Genomic DNA, 5,674 nt, shown 5'->3' with positions numbered 1-5,674 from the left:
TCGAAGCCGGGTCTACACTCATTATAGGCAGACGCTTTACTGTCTGAGCCACCAGGAAAGCCTAATCTAAATTAAGTAATTAAAATTATTTGTCTCTTTTGCAATTATATATAATATAATAATTATATTCATCATTTATTGACTTATAGCCAGACATTTCTAAGTGTCACATAATTACTCTGGTTTCAATTATGAATACTTTAGTGTCTCTTGTGCAGATTTGTTTATTCCAGTATTTGTCACAGTGACTTTAGTACCTAAGAGCTCTCTGTTGTATGGATCATGAGGTCATGTTAATGATTTATGTTTCAAAGTTGCAGGGAGGTGATAACTCCATTTTTATCTCATGTTCCTTCTTATAAAAACATAAATTCCTAAATATGCTGCAATAGGACAGATCATGCTATGTAAAGTCTTTTATATAAATTCTGAAATGTTTAGACAACAATGTTTTTCTTTGATATCAATAAAGAAATTTAACAGAGATAATTAGGCATATTGATAACTTCAGTTCAGTTCATGTCAGTCACTCAGTCATGTCCCACTCTGCAACCCCATGAACCACAGCACCCCAGGCCTCCCTGTCCATTACCAACTCCTGGAGTTTACCCAAGCTCATGTCCATTGAGTTGGTGATGCCATCTAATGATCTCATCCTTTGTTGTCCCCTTCTCCTCCTGCCTTCAATCTTTCCCAACATCAGGGTCTTTTCAAATGAGTCAACTCTTCACATCAGGTGGCCAAAGTATTGGCATTTCAGCTTCAACATCAGTCCTTCCAATGAACACCCAGGACTGATTTCCTTTAGGATGGACTGGTTGGATCTCCCTGCAGTCCAAGGGACTCTCAAGAGTCTTCTTCAACACCACAGTTCATAAACATCAATTCTTCTGCACTCAGCTTTCTTTATAGTCCAACTCTCATAACCATACATAACTTAAGAGTGTATTATGGCAGATAAAGATCTCTCCTACTAGCTGGTGTGTATACTTTCAATTACAGTGTCTTTCAATTACTTTCATTTATTTTTCAATTACAAGGTCTTTTCCCAACCCTGCCCCACCAAAACCACATTGTGTCTTGATATGTTATGTACTGCAGCAGATTAAACATGACTTGAAATTAAAATCCAGACTCCACTCTTTGCTACCTGTAATATATTGGTTAATTTACTCAGTGTTCTTCCATCTACATTTTAGTATAACTAAAATATTCATGGGATTGGTAAAAGGAGAATTATGCCAATAGAAATGATTTAAAAGAATACTGGCAATTTCAAAGCCCACTTTACATTTAAAAATAAATAGTTTCTGAGGTTTCATTTAATATCAGGCATAATTTTTCAAATTTTTAGAACAGTTTTTTTTTGTTTTGTTTGTTTCTTAGCCAGTAGAAGTAATTGTTTACATTCAATGAAAATAATGAAAAAGTAAATGTATTATCAAGGAAGGTTTTCTTTCTTTCTTCATTCCTTCCTTCTTTCCTTTTTTTTTTAATTGACAAGCCCACCTGTTACTTGCTTCAAATTCTAAGTTATTAAATTTAGCAATATTATCTTCAATTGTCCCTTGATCATAATTCTAATATTTACTTGCTTTTATAACTTTCTATTTCTGTTTAGGATACCTCTGATATCTTTTAAAATCATTCTGTTGCCCTTGTATTAATGTGTAGTTGTATTATGAGCATTTAACATTTTATATTCTAAATCATTCATACATCTAATTTTGTAACTCATAATAAGTGATGTCATGTTTAAATTTATTTTAAATTAGATGCATCCCTTTTAAGTGAATAGAAACTATATAGCTAATGCCTCTTATTAGTGATTGTGAAGATGCTTCCATTTTTTAGGATTCAGATAATTCTGAAACTCCCATTGATATAGTTATTCCCTATATGCTGTTTCATTATTTTAATTAGCCTGGAATACCTGTTTGGACAAATTTATTTTTAATACATGTTTATTGTTGTTGACTTGTTTTATTTGATTATTAGTACTTTAGAGTACTATTAGTAAAATTAGTATTATTACATAATGTATCTTCTGTGAATTTATGTACATTAAATATTATTACTCGCCTAATTCTCTTAGATCATTGAAGAAAAGACTAGGTCAGAACTGGAGACAAGTTTAATTACTTGGAAGTATATTTTATAGTTTCACAATAAAAGAAAACACCATATATGAGTTTGGTTTGAGAGAAGTTTGATTACGGTGAGATTAGGAAGCACTATTAAATGACTTTGAGAAGGATAAAATGATGAAATTATAGGTACAAAGCAATGAAATAATTAGAAGGGGAAGTTGCTCAGTTGTGTCCAACTCTTAGCGACCCCATAGATGGAAGCCCACCAGGCTCCTCCGTCCCTGGGATTCACCAGGCAAGAACACTAGAGTGGGTTGCCATTTCCTTCTCCAATGCAGGAAAGTGAAAAGTGAAAGTGAAGTCGATTAGAAGCTATAGTTAAATATTTAGAAGAGTTTCATTCTACTCTGATGAAAACTTGGACTCTTTTGAGAGGAATGTAATCCTCTTTATGGAGTTATTGAAAGCTTGCTTCACTTGCTTACTCCTCAGGGTGTAAATGAAGGGGTTCAACAAAGGGGCCACAGCAGTGGTGGGCACTGAGACACCTTTATTTATGGCCACCTCTTCCTTTGCCAAGGGTTTGACATAGTTGAAGATATAGCTTCCATAGGTGATGGAAACTACAATCATGTGGGATGAGCAGGTAGAAAAGCCCTTTTTCCTTTGTTGGACCATGGGAAACCTCAGAATTGTCCTAATGATGTGTGTGTAGGACAGAAATACACATACTAGGGTGATAATGAGGGCAAATACAGCTACAAGGATAACTATTTGTTCTATTACCCATATATCTGAGCACAAGATCTTTAGGAGGGGACTGGCATCACAACCAAAATGATCAATTACATTGGAAATACAAGATTTCAGCTGGAGCTTAAGGAGTAGAATGATGATTATCAAACCCGAAACCCAACAGCTGAGGACTAAGAAGGTGCAGACTCTATTGTTCATGATGGTCGTGCAATGTGGGGGTTTACAGATGGGCACATAGTGGTCGTAGTACATGGTTGCCAGCAGAAAAATTCTGTTGCTCCAAACAGAATAACAAAAAAATATTTGACTTGCGCAAGCATTGTAGGTGATGGTATTGTCCCCAGTTGATATACTGTACAGAAACCGAGGAATACAGACAGTGGTAAATGAGACTTCCAAGAAGGAAAAATTTCTGAGGAAGAAGTACATAGGAGTTTGAAGATGGGAGTCTACCAGTGTGAGGGTGATGATCGTCAAGTTCCCTGTTACACTCAACAAGTAAGTGAGAAATAGATGAAAAGCAGAATTTGCAGTGAGTCATCTGTCTGTCCCAGAAGGATAAAAGTTGTTATTGCTGTGTGGTTTTTCATCACTGAGTTTTGAAATCTATCCAATTGACAAGTGAAAATCAAAGAGATTTTATGAGAAGGTTCGTAAATGAATTCTGTACCAAAACACTGCAGTTACAGCCAAACAAACCAGTCTACATGTACTTATCCCTTCACGTCAGTCTACATTTATTTATCCCTTCACATTGGTCTACATTTAGTTAGCCCTTCACATTATAATTAATATCATCACTGTTCTGACAGTCTTTCTGAATTTACAAGCGTGAAAGAGGATTATTCCTTTAGGATTTATTTTATTATCAAACCAACTCTTTCTAAGATCATTGTTGGCCCCTCAAAATTTACAAATGTTTGTTAATTCATGACATGGACTAAATTTACAAAAAAGTAGTGAAAAAAGATAATACTACTTCATTATCTACTACTAAAGATACTACTACTTTTTTTTATCCAAGACAAACTTTGGATATGGGATGTATCCAGATGATGAAGATGAATTATCTTCGAATGTTACTTTATAAGGGTTCTTTAAAGAGTAAGATGTATTTCTCCTGCAAAACAAAGAAGAATAATGACAAAACACAAGCCTGGGTCCTGACACTTTCCACTGTCCATTTATTCTTTTCTACTTGTTTTCCTATTCTTAATTCATAGTTGGTTTCAAGCACTACTATTTTATCTATTGGAGAAGGAAATGGCAACCCACTCCAGCATTCTTACCTGGAGAATCCCATGGACAGAGGAGCCTAGTGGGCTACTGTCCTTGGGGTTGCAAAGAGTCGGACATGACTGAGCACTCATTTTACCTATAGTGTGAAGTAAGATTGTGCTATTAGCAAAAGAAATATGCTCATGTGCATTCATGTTATTTTTTGGGTAATGACTGTGTTCCTAAAGCTTTGAAGTGACAACTTTTTTAATATTATCAAAATTATTCTTCTATGCTGTGCCTGTTTTCATTATGGTTTCAATGCCTTTGAAAAGATATTAGTGTCTTATCTTCTTATCTCATCCCTGCTCAGTTTATCCTTTAAGCTTCTTCAACCTGACTTTCAATTCCAATGACCCCCTGATTTTCTAACACCTATAAAACTTTTACTACATTTGAAATCAATGGCACATTTTTGTAGCTATTTTACCTGGAGTCAATATGTTCTTTATTTTTTTTTAATTTTATTTTATTTTTAAACTTTACATAATTGTATTAGTTTTGCCAAATATCAAAATGATTCCACCACAGGTATCAATATGTTCTTTAAATTAAATTTCAGTCATTTTTCACATCTAAAAGTACTAACCACTATATGATCATGGCAAGAAACTGGGGACCCAATTAGTCATTTTTCAAAGGGATCCCACACCATAATTCTGATTTTTCTAATTTTGAATCTCTTTTTTTTTAGTGTCTTACACACTCTCTTCATTCTGTACTCATCTACGAAATATCGCTGCTTCCTAGTATTCAATCTTGAGAGCTCTTCCTTTTTGTTTTCTGTTTGGTATTCTTCTTTTTGCATATTCTCCAAGCACATTTCAGTTAGTAGAATTGATCTGTCCTTTATTTGGTGGGTTACAAAGGTCAGGAGTTTTCCAAATAAAAATCATTGTTAAGTGTATATCACCAGTTAGATGTTTCACAGAAACCTCATAGACTATGAGGATGAAAGGCTTTCCCCTCTGGATCCAGAGGGACAGGGTCAGTGGCCTACTGGCAGGGATGTTGCAAGACATCACTATGCTGACAAAGGTCTGGATGGTCAAAGCTATGGTTTTTCCAGTAGTCATGTATGGATATGAGAGTTGGACCATAAAGAAGGCTGAGAGCTGAAGAATTGATGCTTTTGACCTGTGATGTTGGAGAAGACTTTTGAGAGTTCCTTGGACAGCAAGGAAGTCAAACTAGTCAATCCTAAAATAAATCAACACTGAATATTCATTGGATGCTGAAGCTGAAGCTCCAATAATTTGGCCATCTAATGCGAAGAACTGACTCATTGGAAAAGATCTTGATGCTGGGAAGAATTGAAGGCAGGAGGAGAAGAGGGTGACAGAGGATAAGATGGTTGGAGGGCATCACCGACTCAATGGATGTGAGCTTGAGCAAACTCTGGGAAATAGTGAAGGACGGGAAAGCCTGGTGTGCTGCAGTTCATGGGGTCGCAAAGAGGCGACTTGGTAACTGAACAGTAACGATTTGGTAAGTGGGTTATGTTTCCAAAATTGGACATGATTTAGTGACTGAACAACAACAATGCCTTC

At 35.5% G+C, this 5,674-nt stretch overlaps 1 pseudogene; it reads right to left on the bottom strand.

Moving 5' to 3' along the window:
* Positions 1-2,492: 2,492 nt before the first annotated feature.
* LOC102411565 lies at positions 2,493-3,627 on the bottom strand (annotated as a pseudogene).
* Positions 3,628-5,674: the final 2,047 nt, after the last annotated feature.

The sequence above is a fragment of the Bubalus bubalis genome, chromosome 4, assembly GCF_019923935.1.
Source record: "Bubalus bubalis isolate 160015118507 breed Murrah chromosome 4, NDDB_SH_1, whole genome shotgun sequence".
NCBI lineage: Eukaryota > Metazoa > Chordata > Mammalia > Artiodactyla > Bovidae > Bubalus > Bubalus bubalis.
The sequence above is the reverse complement of the archived record's forward strand: the minus strand, read 5'-3'. Positions and strand labels throughout refer to the sequence as shown.